Here is a 13,881-nt window from a genome sequence, read left to right on the forward strand (position 1 = left end):
TTATCGGTGTAAAATGTACTAACTTCGTATATTAAGCATTTCTTAATCTAGATTCATTTGTGTGTTGAGGTAAAGCCTGTCCTTGAAGGATTCAGGGCTGAGAACAGCGTTTTGGACACACTTTTGAGCTCCTCTCTCGCTCCTTAGAGCAATAAACTGCTTCGAAGGTTGTTTTGAACTGAAACTTCTCTTTCGCTCAAAAATTAGTTTTTAAGAACGAAAACACATTAGAACTGTGTAAAAGATACTAACATCATGAAATAAACATTTGTTAACTGTTTCTGTTTATTTGTGTGTTGAATGTAGTAAAGTCTGCTTTTGAAGGATTCAGGGCTGAGAAAAGCGTTTTGGACACACTTTTGAGCTCCTCTCTCACTACATAGAACAATAAACTGCTTCAAATGTTGGTTTGGACTGAAACTTGTCTTTCGCTCAAAAGTGAAATAAAACACATATTATCGGTGTAAAATGTACTAACTTCGTGTATTAAGCATTTCTTAAGTTTATAGATTCATTTGTGTGTTGAGTGTAGTAAAGCCTGTCTTTAGACGAGTTAAGCTGAGAGGAGCGTTTTGGACACAGTTTTGAGCTCCTCTCTCACTCTTTAGAGCAATAAACTGCTTCAAGTGTTGTTTTGAAATGAAACTTCTCTTTCGCTCAAAAATGAGTTTTTAAGAACTAAAACACATTAGAACTGTATAAAAGGTACTAACATCATGAAATAAACATTTCTTAACTGTTTCTGTTTCTTTCTGTGTAGAATGTAGTAAAGTCTGCTTTTGAAGGATTCAGGGCTGAGAAAAGCGTTTTGCGTATAGTTTTGAGCTCCTCTCTCACTACATAGAACAATAAACTGCTTCAAATGTTGGTTTGGACCGAAACTTGTCTTTCGCTCAAAAATGAGTTTTTAAGAAATAAAACACATATTATCGGTGTAAAATGTACTAACTTCGTGTATTAAGCATATCTTAAGTTTATAGATTAATTTGTGTGTTGAGTGTAGTAAAGCCTGTCTTTGGATGAGTTAAGCTGAGAGGAGCGTTTTGGACACAGTTTTGAGCTCCTCTCTCGCTCCTTAGAGCAACAAACTGCTTCGAAGTTTGTTTTGAACTGAAACTTCTCTTTCGCTCAAAAATGAGTTTTTAAGAACGAAAACACATTAGAACTGTGTAAAAGGTACTAACATCATGAAATAAACATTTCTTAACTGTTTCTGTTTATTTGTGTGTTGAATGTAGTAAAGTCTGTTTTGGAAGGATTCATGGCTGAGAAAAACGTTTTGCGTATAGTTTTGAGCTCCTCTCTCACTACTTAGAGCAATAAACTGCTTCAAGTGTTGTTTTGAACTGAAACTTGTCTTTCGCTCAAAAATGAGTTCTTAAGAAATAAAACACATGTTATCGGTGTAAAATGTACTAACTTCGTGTATTAAGCATATCTTAAGTTTATAGATTCATTTGTGTGTTGAGTGTATTAAGGCCTGTCTTTAGACAAGTTAAGCTGAGTGGAGCTTTTTGGACAACGGTTTTGAGCTCCTCTCTCACTCTTTAGAGCAATAAACTGCTTCAAGTGTTGTTTTGAAATGAAATGACGTTTTTAAGAACTAAAACAAAATTAAACATGTGTAAAATGCACTAACATCGTGTAATAAACATGTTTCCGTTTATTTGTGTGTTGAATGTAGTAAAGTCTTTTTCGCTCAAAAATGAGTTTTTAAGAACAAAATTGTGTAAAAATGTACTAATATCGTGAAATTTCTTAACTGTTTCCGTTTATTTGTGTGTTGAATGTAGTAAAGTCTTTTTTTAAAGGATTCAGGGTAGAGAAAAGCGTTTTGCGCATAGCTCTTCTTTCGCTTATTAGAGCAATAAAATGCTTAAAGTGTTGTTTTGAACTGAAAACTTGAGTTTTTAAGACCATTTAAAACCATGGACGACCTTGTGTTTGTCTTGTTTCCCTTAACATCACTTATTGAATTCAGATTAAAATACTCTCCAAAATCAGAATCTTGAAAAAGAAATGAACCTCAATTTGAAATGTCTCTTGCACAAGAGAATTAAGTCTGTCCACAGTATCAAGGATTCCATTAACTCTAGTCTATGAATGTCATGTTCTTGAAGTATGAGCCGAAGCAGTTTGAGAGATTGTAGCATCAAACTAACATAAACTAACATAGACATATCAGATTGAGAGTACATAAAAATGTACCACTCGTACAAATAAATATTTTACAGAAATGTCCTCAGAAAGAGTAAAACCAGAGAAAGATTTGTGTTTGAATTTATGAATTTACTGCATGTTTCTTGTTCACCCAGCAGACATCTTCCATCAGAACACTCCACTGTTGACTGTTGTTGGTTACCTGCAAAGAAGGGTCAGCACACTTACAACTGTCTCCTTGATGTTGCAACTGTCATGCAACTGTAAGGTAAGCCTATTAACACATCAAAATGTTTTAGCTTTTCTGTTAGTGGACAATGTTGCTTTACTCCAATAGAATTAGACACATCAGTAGACTCTTGAGCAGTCTAGATATGAACTAAGTTGTCTCCTTTTTTGTTCTCAGAGAACTTGCTCAACTTTGACCTTCATTTACCTTTTCCAAAACAGAAGCTTTCAATGAATCCTTCAATAGAATGAGCTCCAAGGTTGTCTGCAACAACACAAAATTTTTCTTGTTTAAAACCTCACGTAAGGACTTCAGAAATTCTGAACTTCTAAAATTGTTCGACCATCTACCTGACAACCGTGTTTGTTTAAACATGAGTGTAAAAACCTCTCATAACAGATCCTAAAGCTGAGCGAGAGATTAAATTTAGTTGTTCTACCACTCTATCGATGAGTTATGGGGTACATTAAATAAACTTTCTAATTTCAAGAGTCGGTGTGCTAGGTTCTTTGGCTTGGTCTCACTTGTGCTATTTTGCACGGATGTTATATTCATATTAAACAAAGAATCAGCATTTCATTTGAGCATTTCAGAGTTCATTTGAGTTTCTAAAGAAATATGTCTCAGAGTTCACCCAACATCGTACAAGTCATTTACAGAACCTGTGAACATGCTTTTGTTTGTATCTCTTTTACTAATTCACAAAAATACTGATCATCAAAGTGGCTGGGCAGTTCCTGTGTGGTGTTATCACAAGCTTCACTGTGGGGCTGTAACAATCAGGTGAGTTATTGGGATATTGAGTGTGGGTACAGTACACTTAGTGTACAGTAGATGTCGCTACAACAATCAGCTGATTTATTGTGATATTGAGTGTGGGTACAGTACATGTAGAGGACACTAGAGGGCGTTGTAATAATCATAATCTGTGGAATTAGAGTTTTTTAAATATTGAATGTGGTTACAGTACCATTAATTGAAAGTAGAGTGTGCTGTAATAATCAGGTGACTTAATGGGATATTGAGCATGGGTACAGTACAGTTAGAGAACAGTAGATGGCGCTGTAATAATCAACTGAGTTATTGGGATAATGACTGTGGGTCCACTATAGTTAGAAAACAGTAGAGGGAGCTGTAATAATCAGCTATGTTATTAAGATATTCAGTGTGGGTACAGTAAATTTAGAGAACAGTAGAAGGCGCTGTAATAATCTTTAGAGTTATTGGGATATTGAGTGTGGGTACAATACAGTAAAACGGACACTAGAGGGTGCTGTAATAATCAGCTGAATTATTGAGATATTCAGTGTGGGTACAGTACAGGTAGAGAACAGTTGACGATGTTGTAATAATCAGCTGAGTTATTGGGATATTGAGTGTGGGTACAGTACAGACAGAGAACAGCACACAGCGCTGTAATAATCATCTGGGTTATTGGAATATAGAGTGTGGGAACAGTACAGTTAGAGAACAGTAGAGGGCGCTGTAATAATCAGCTGTGTAATTGAGATATTCAGTGTGGTTACAGTAAAGTTAGACAACAGTAGAGGGCGCTGTAATAATCTGTGGAGTTATTGGGATATTGAGTGTGGGTACAGTAAAGTAAGAGAACAGTAGAGGGCGCTGTAATAATAATTTGAGTTATTGGGATATTGAGTGTAGGTACAATACAGGTTGAGGACACTAGAGGGTGCGTAATAATCAGCTGAGTTATTCGTATATTAAGTGTTGGTACAGTACAGACAGAGAACAGCAGACGGCGCTGTAATAATTAGGTGAGTTATTGTGATATTCAGTTTGTGTACAGTACAGATAGAGAACAGTAAAGGGGGCTGTAATAATCAGGTGAGTTATTGTGATATTCAGTTTGCGTACAGTACACTTAGAGAACAGTAAAGGGAGCAGCAAGATAAGCTAAATTATTAGGATATTGAGCGTGGGTACATTACAGTTACAGAAGAGTATATCGCGCTGTAATGATTAGCTGAGGTATTGGGATATTAAGTGTGTGTACAATACAGTTAGAGAACAATAAAGGGAGCTGTAAAGATCAGCTGAGTTATTGGTATATTGAGTGTGGGTACAGTAGAGTCAGAGAAAAGTAGAGGGTGCTGTAATAATCTGTTGAGTTTTTGGGATATTGAGTGTGGGTACAGTACAGTTAGAGAACAGTAATGGGGGCTGTAATAATCATGTGAGTTATTGGGATATTGAGTGTGGGTACAGTACAGTTAGAGGACAGTAGAGGGCGCTGTAATAATCAGCTGAGTTATTGTGATAATGAGTATTGGTACAGTACAGTTAGAGGAAAGTAGAGGACGCTATAGTAATCAGCTGAGTTATTGTGACATTGAGTGTCGGTACAGTAAGGTTAGTGGACAGTAGAGGGCGCTGTATTAATCAGAGGATTTATTGTGATATTAAGTTTCGGTATGGTACGGTTAGAGAACAGTAAAGGGGGCTGTAATAATCAGGTGAGTTATTGGAATATAAAGTGTGTGTACAGTACAGTTAGAAGACAGTAGACGGCGCTGTAATAATCAGCTGAGTTATTGGGATTTTGACTGTGTGTACAGCACACTTAAAGAACAGTAGATGGTGCTGTAATAATCAGCTGAGTAATTGGGATATTCTGTGTGGGTACAGTATAGTTAGAGAACAGTAGAGTGTGCTGTAACAATCAGCTGTGTTATTGAGATATTCAGTGTGGTTACAGTAAAGTTAGAGGACTGTAGAGGGCGCTGGAATAATCTGTGGAATTATTGGGATATTGAGTGTGGGTACAGTACAGTTAGAGGACAGTAGAGGGCGCTGTGAAAATAAATTGAGTTATTGGGATATTGAGTGTGGGTACAATTCAGTTAGAGGACACTAGAGGGTGCTGTAATAATCTGCTGCGTTATTGAGATATTTAGTGTGGGTACAGTACAGGTAGAGAACAGTAAAGGGGGCTGTAATAATCATGTGAGTTATTGGGATATTGAGTTTGGGTACAGTACAGTTAGAGAACAGTAAAGGGGCTGTAATAATCATGTGAGTTATTGTGATATTGAGTGTGGGTACAGTACAGTTAAAGAACAGTAGATGGCGCTGTAATAATCAGCTGAGTTATTGGGACATAGAGTGTGGGTACAGTACAGATAGAGAACAGTAAAGGGGGCTGTAATAATCAGCTACGTTATTGATAAATATTCAGTGTGGGTACAATACAGTTAGAGGACACTAGAGGGTGCTGTAATAATCAGCTGAGTTATGGGGATATTGAGCGTGGGTACAGTACAGTTAGAGAACAGTAGATGGCGCTGTAATAATCATCTGCGTTATTGGGATATTGCGTGTGGGAACAGTACAGTCAGAGAACAGTAGAGGGCGATGCTATAATCTGTGGAGTTATTGGGATACTGAGTGTGGGTACAGTACAGTTAGAGGACAGTAGACGGCACTGTAATAACCAGCTAAGATATTGGGATATTGAGTGTGGGTACAGTACAGTTAGAGAACAGTAGATGGCGCTGTAATAATCATCTGAGTTCTTGGGATATTGAGTGGAGGTACAGTATAGTTAGAGTACACTTGAGGGCATTGTAATAATCAGCTGAGTTACTGGGATATTGAGTATGGGTACAGTACAGACAGAGAACAGCAGACGGCGCTGTAATAATCAGATTAGTTATTGGGATATTCAGTTTGGGTACAGTACAGATAGAGAACAGTAAAGGGGGCTGTAATAATCAGGTGACTTATTTGGGATATTAAGTGTCAGTACCGTAATAATCATGTGAGTTATTGGGATATTGAGTGTGGGTACAGTACAGTTAGAGAACAGTAGATGGCGCAGTAATAATCATCTGCGTTATTGAGATATAGAGTGTGGGTACAGTACAGTTAAAGAACAGTAGATGGCGCTGTAATAAGCTGTTGATTTATTGTGATATTGAGTGTGGGTACAGTATAGTTAGAGTACACTTGAGGGCGCTGTAATAATCAGCTGAGTTACTGGGATATTGAGTATGGGTACAGTACAGACAGAGAACAGCAGACGGTGCTGTAATAATCAGATTAGTTATTGGGATATTCAGTTTGGGTACAGTACAGATAGAGAACAGTAAAGGGGGCTGTAATAATCAGGTGACTTATTGGGATATTAAGTGTGAGTACTGTAATAATCAGGTGAGTTATTGTGATAGTAAAGTGTGGGTACAGTATAGTTAGAGAACAGTAGATGGCGCTGTAATAATCACCTGAGTTATTGGGATATTCAGTGTGGGTACAGTATAGTTAGAGAACAGTAGAGGGTGCTGTAATAATCTACGGAGTTATTGGGATATTAAGTGTGGGTCCAGTACAAATAGAGAACAGTAGATGGCGCTGTAATAATCTGTTGATTTATTGTGATATTGAGTGTGGGTACAGTATAGTTAGAGTACACTTCAGGATTACTGGGATAGTAAGTATGGGTATAGTACAGACAGAGAACAGCCGACGGCGCTGTAACAATCAGGTTAGTTATTGGGATATTCAGTTTGGGTACAGTATAGTTAGAGAACAGTAGAGGGTGCTGTAATAATCAGCTGTGTTATGGAAATATTTAGTGTGGGTACAGTACAGTCATAGAACATTAGAGGGCGATGTTATAATCTATGGAGGTATTGGGATATTGAGTGTGGGTACAGTACAGTTATAGGACAGTAGATGGCGCTGTAATAATCAGCAGAGTTATTGGGATATTGAGTGTGGGTACAGTATAGTTAGAGTACACTTGAGGGTGCTGTAATAATCAGCTGAGTTACTGGGATTTTGAGTATGGGCACAGTACAGACAGAGAACAGCAGACGGTGCTGTAATAATCAGGTTATTTATTGGGATATTCAGTTTGGGTACAGTACAGATAGAGAACAGTAAAGGGGGCTGTAATAATCAGGTGAGTTATTGGGATATTAAGTGTGAGTACCGTAATAATCAGGTGAGTTATTGGGATATTAAGTGTGGGTACAGTACACTTAGAGAACAGTAAAGGGAGCAGTAATGATTAGATAAATAAGGGTATTTAATTAGAATTCAGGATGGTCCAGTTAGAAAAAAATTTCCACTGGCCAAGGTCCGGACCGATATTTAACTTGTGTTATGATTCAGTGCTTTGTCCCGTAAGGTTGATTGGACTATGATGAAAAAAATATGTATAATAATAATAAAATGCCTCTCTGGCCAGATTTTGTGTACATTCCTCATCTGTCTCTCTGTCGCGCTCGGCGTAACTTTAGTTTCCGCCCGTTCTCGTTTTTCCGCTCTTTTTGGGGCTTCCTATCTCCTTACAAGGGCGTTTTTTCACGGCCGCTTCCCAATTCAACAGCCGGAGCAGCGGGACTGCGACCCTGACAACAAGGTTCGATCCCATGAGAGCGTTTGGTGATCTTACCCCACACCTGACTGGTCTGTGAGTTTACTGCGCCACAAAGCATGGATATAATGAAATACTTCTCAGCAGTTTATCAGTTTGGGTCTGCGTTGGACAACGTTTGGGTCCGGACCCGGACCGCGATCCGCCTATTAGTGACCTCCGAGCTAAATTATTGGGATATTGAGAGTGGGTACATTACAGTTACAGAACAGTATATCGCGCTGTAATGATTAGCTGAGTTATTGGGATATTGAGTGAGGTTACAGTACAGTTAGAGAACAGTAGAGGGCACTGTAATAATCAGCAGAAGTATTGGGATATTGAGTGTGGGTACAGTACAGTTAGAGAACAGTAGAGGGCGCTGCAATAATCAGGTGAGTTATTGGAATATTGAGTGTCGGTACAGTACAGTTATAGGACACTAGTGGGCGCTGTAATAATCAGCTGGGTTATTGTGATATTGAGTGTCGGTACAGTAAGGTTAGAAGACAGTAGAGGGCACTGTAATAATCAGGTGAGTTATTTGGATATTGAGTGTGGGTACAGTACAGTTAGTGGACAGTAGAGGGCACTGTATTAATCAAGTGATTTATTGTGATATTAAGTTTGGGTACGGTACAGTTAGAGGACAGTAGACGGCACTGTAATAACCAGCTGAGTTATTGGGATATTAAGTGTGGGTACAGGGCAGTTACAGAACAGTAGAGGGCGCTGTAATAATCAGCTGAGTTATTGAGATATTTGAGTGTGGGTACAGTACAGGTAGAGGACAGTAGAGGGTGCTGTAAAAATCAGTTGCATTATTGAGATATTGAGTTTGGGTACAATACAGTTAGAGGACACAAAAGAATGCTGTGATAATCAGCTGAGTTATTGGGATATTGAGTGTGGGTACACTACAGACAGAGAACAGTAGACAGCGCTGTAATAATCAGGTGATTTATTGTGATATTCAGTTTGGGTACAGTACAGATAGAGAACAGTAAAGGGGGCTGTAATAATCAGGTGAGTTATTTGGATATTAAGTGTGAGTACCATAATAATCAGGTGAGTTATTGGGATATTGAGTGAGGGTACAGTACACTTAGAGGACAGTAGAGGGCACTGTAATAATCAGCAGAATTATTGGGATATTGAGTGTGGGTACAGTCCAGTTAGAGAACAGTAGAGGGCGCTGTAATAATCAGGTGAGTTATTGGAATATTGAGTGTGGATACAGTACAGTTAGAGAATAGTAGATGGTGCTGTAATAATCAGCTGAGTTATCGGGATATTGAGTGTGGGTACAGTAAGGTTAGAAGACAGTAGAGGGCGCTGTAATAATCAGATGATATATTGTCATATTAAGTTTGGGTACAGTACAGTTAGGGAAAAGTAAAGGGGGCTGTAATAATCAGGTGAGTTATTGGGGTACTGAGTGTGTGTACAGCAAAGTTAGAGGACAGTAGACGGTGCTGTAATAATCAGTTGCGTTATTGGGATGTTGAGTGTGGGTACAGTACAGGTAGAGAACAGTAGATGGCGCTGTATTAATCAGGTGAGTTGTTGTGATATTAAGTTTGGGTACAGTACAGATAGAGAACAGTAGAGGGTGCTGTAATAATCAGGTGAGTTATTGGGGTACTGAGTGTGTGTACAGTACAGTTAGAGGAAAGTAGACGGTGCTGTAATAATCAGGTGCCTTATTGGGATGTTGAGTGTGGGTACAGTACAGTTAGAGAACCGTAAAGGGGGCTGTAATAATCAGGTGAGTTATTGAGATATTGAGTGTGGGTACAGTACATTTAGAGGACACTAGAGGGCGCTGTGATAATCATGTGAGTTATTGTTATATTGAGTGTCGGTACAGTAAGATTAGAAGACAGTAGAGGGCGCTGTAATAATCAGGTGAGTTATTGGAATATTGAGTTTGGATACAGTACAGTTAGAGAACAAGAGACGGCAGCGTAATAATCAGCTGAGTTATTGTGATATTGATTGTGAGTACAGTACAGTTAGAGAACCGTTATTGGGATATTAAAATATTTTTAAGTAAGTAGTGCCATAGCCACACTGTGTCAGCCATCTGAACATCTGACTCACCAGGAAATCTTCTTTCCCATGCTTTCTTGACTTCTTCCTTCAGAACTTACCTTACCTGCTTGGTTACCTGCAAAGGCTCAGCATTACTTTTATGCCAATGAAATGCAACCATTAACTGATGTTTCCCTAAGAGAGACAGCAGAATGTTTTGAAAGTTGGCGGTATGTCTTACAACACAAAAAAGCTGTGTGTTGCTTCAAAAACACATTGTCTAAAATGACAGAAGTGGACCAAATCTTAATCAGCTGTGGATACAGTTCTACAAAATGATGCTTCAGAATAAGACCCCTTAGGGGAAAGGTTTCAAGGAATCTGTGCCGATGCTCTGAAATTTTACTGTCCAGTCCACCTTTCTCTTTGAGGTTTTAAAAGAACCTGACATATTCGCTCACAATCTGATATTTTTGCTTAAACAATGAGGGGAAGGAAGCGCAGAATTGCCAGTTTTCATGGGCATCATTTTATCTGCCCACCTATATGGGAAATATCTGATTCATTTGTTCAGTTCTTCAAGAGTGAAAGACCTTGCTCTAATTAAAGCATCAAGGCACAAGGCTAACTCTAAGGGTACAATACCTTTGAAAAGGTCATGTAACAAATCAGGTGGGTAGCCTGTTAATACATCAAAATGTTTTAGCTTTTCTCTTAGTGGACACTTTCTACACCAGTAGACTCCTGTGCAGTCTAGATATTAACTATGTGATCTTTTTTTGTTCTCAGAGAAAATGAGAACTGTTTTACCTTCACTTACCTTGAACAATGACCTGTGAACCGACAGCAATGTGAACTAGAGAAGCTTTCAACAAATCCTCTGATAAAATGAGCACCATGGTTGTCTGCAACAACACAAAACACAGTACCTTTGACCTGTCTGCTTTAATAAGAGATGTAAATTCCTTCTCTTTTAAGGTCACAAGATCTTTCAGTAGGGGCTCTGACACTGTACTATATCCAAATCGTTTTTTATCTTCTTTCTTGCAGAGAATGGATAAGCAGATTGATGTGAGTGAAGATTGGAGCAATGGTGACACATTTGCTGAAACCCATTAAACAGCAGTAACTGTATGCTTTTTCCTGGATGTTCCAAGTGGATTACAGAGTTCAAATTTGTTTATGTATAACATGACCAAACGTCCGTATTTCCCGGGTAATGTCCGTATTTCACAGTCTCACAGTCAGAGCACCTAACCCACCACCCATCCCCCCCCCCCCCCCGTCAACAATCACAGTGCAGTCTCACTGTCTGAGCACACACACCTCGCTCCATAATCCATCGCCCAGGTGTCCACATGAAAACATGGTCATCCCTACACAAAAATGTTATGCCAATTTAAAGGTTTATGTTTAGTTATTTCTGCAAAGGACTAAGAAATAAGATTCATGAAGTATGAAGTTAAAAGAAATGTTCTAGGCTTGGGAATCCATGGTCAGCTTGTAAGCTGAAATTCTGTGGTGTAAACTGATCTTACTCACACCAGTCCTAAATTCCGGGCCAGCGGCCTTATCTAAACATTCCTGCAGAGAGAAGAGAATTTCTCACTAAGAAGAACTAATTAAAATATACATGAATAAATAAAAAAAGATGTTTTACAGAATATTTACTAAATAAAATGCCACTTCTGGTAAATGAGTCCTGATAATTTTTTTCTACACAGTCAAGTCTGAATCAACAAGGTTTAACTAGCTTTATTTGGTAATCAGTGATTTTGTCCATGTTGTATTATCTTTTAAATGATTTAATTGGGTTTAAATAATAGCATTACTCTTAATTTCTTTTTGACAAGATACCATTCATTAGTTCATACTTCAGAATTATTTGGAATGTTATAAACCTTTTGTAGGTAAAACATATCATTTACATTTATTGTGATTCAATTGTAAGATTGTTGTTTCCTGAATTTATCCTCACAAACTGGTATGCTGAAGATTGTATTTTGATTCACTGTTTAATTGAGTTTTCTTTTGGTTTGTTCTATTAGTAAAATAAGAAATCTCTCACTAGCTGAAGCATGGTGACACATGTGGGTTGTTTTATGTCTCTTTGTGTAACAAGACCATCTTCCCCGCCAAGATTTGAAATTGCTCCTAGACCATTTAAAAAACAGACACATATGTAGCTCCTTTCCCCAAAGGCCACAGAGCCAATCGTAGCTTAAGGCCCAAAGCAGGTCCAAACAGACTCTCACAGTTTCAGGCAGTTTGAGTTCAGTCCAGTTAGGAGTTCGGGGAGAACAGGTTTAGTTCAGTTTAGGGAGCCCAGAGTAGAGTCTAGAGTGGAGATGGAGGAAGGACAGGCAGAGAATAGCAGCAGTTAGCTTAGCTTAGTATTTTAGCTCCAGTAAGCGATAGTTTAGCATTCTTAGTACAACTCATTTAATGGTATTCAAGTATATTAATATTAGCTATCCTAGTTAAAATATCTAAAGCTATTTTACGATCTACGAAGCCAAGCATTATGCCAACCAAGTCTAGCTAAGTAAAGCTAAAAAGAAATCCGCCAGATCCAACCCAGAAGCCTACGGTCCGGAAGCAACCAGCAAGCCAGCTGAGGGTGAAGGGATTTTCCTGTCGCTTCTGACGGGGCTCTGTGCTGACACAGGAAGTCAAACCATCCTGCAGATAGGCTCACGTGATCCTTTCTCTGGATGAAGAAAAAGACGACCACGCTACAGACGGCGTCACCAATGTAGGCCCACTTCAAAGCCTCAGAGTTAGGCAGAGCTGTGTTTATTCTTTCGGCAAATGGTTCTGTTGGTCATGGTTTGGTCGAGTCCTTCATAGATCTCCCTTTAGTATAGACAACTCCTTTAAATGGTCTCCTGCAGCTGACGCTGCCTTTGATAAGCTTAAAGCTGCGTTCGTTGCTGCTCCCATTCTCGCTCACCCTAAACCCGATCTTCCGTTTGTGGTCGAGGTAGACGCATCTGACACTAGGGTGGGTGCTGTTCTTTCGCAACGTAGTGGGTCTCCGCCTAAACTTCATCCCACAGCCTTCTTTTCCAGAAAGATGTCCCCAACGGAACGCATTTATGGAATAGGGGACAGGGAGCTTCTTGCTGTCAAACTGGCTTTCGAGGAGTGGCGTCACTGGTTGGAGGGTTCCGCTCACCCGTTCAAGGTTCTCACGGATCGCTGCTAAGCGCCTCAACCCTCGCCAAGTGCGTTGGTCTCTGTTTTTCTCCAGATTTGATTTCTCCATTTCATTTCGCCCCGGCAACTGTAACACTAAAGTGTATGCACTATCCCGAGTTTACAGTGCTCCGGATAGCGCATCACAGTCTTCTGATTCTGAATGCATCCTTCCTCCGGCTGTCAAAATTGCAGCGATTCGCTCGGAATTAGACGATCTCATACAACAGAGCATGGTGCACTCACCGCCTCCTGAGGGTTGCCCCCCTCACAAAACCTTAATTCCTGAGCAATTTATAGAACGTCTCATTAGTTGGGACTCTGCTCTCACTTCCAGCCGGTAAGCTAGTTCTTTTACCTGTGCCTGAAAGACCCTGGTCACACATTGCAGTAGATTTTGTTACTGATTTACCTGAGTCCAAGGGCTACACCACTGTACTCAGTGGATAGATTTTCTAGGGGTATTAAGTTTATTCCCTTCTCTGCTTTGCCCACAGCTTTGCAAACTGCATATGCTATCTACACACACATTTTAGACATTTTGGTATTCCTGAAGATATTCTCTCTGATTGAGGTCCTCAATTTACCTCTAGAGTGTGGAAATCATTCTTTGAACATTTGGGCGTTCATGTCAGTCTTACGTCTGGTTTCTGTCCCACAAGCAAAGGTCCAATGCCAGTTTTTGGATTATCTCTGATGCTGGCTTCGTCGTGTATGAACTCTGGACTGCCTCGCCACTCTGGTATGGTCTTAGCCTCCAGGTATCTGTTTGCTGGCGTTATTTGTTCATTGCTGTTGACTACCTCTGTACCCTGTGAGTTTTTAATAAAATCTCATAACTGGTTCCACGAGTGTCTGTATTCCATCCACATCATGACAATAT

The 13,881-nt window shown here is 39.3% G+C and overlaps 1 long non-coding RNA gene across 3 annotated transcripts in view; it reads left to right on the forward strand.

Annotated features, from left to right (window-relative positions):
• The window catches only part of LOC111190348 (uncharacterized), a 68,696-nt gene that overhangs the window by 9,339 nt on the left and 45,476 nt on the right, over window positions 1–13,881 (forward strand). The gene's annotated exons all lie outside the window — the stretch shown is intronic.

This window comes from Astyanax mexicanus, chromosome 20, assembly GCF_023375975.1.
Source record: "Astyanax mexicanus isolate ESR-SI-001 chromosome 20, AstMex3_surface, whole genome shotgun sequence".
Taxonomy (NCBI): domain Eukaryota; kingdom Metazoa; phylum Chordata; class Actinopteri; order Characiformes; family Acestrorhamphidae; genus Astyanax; species Astyanax mexicanus.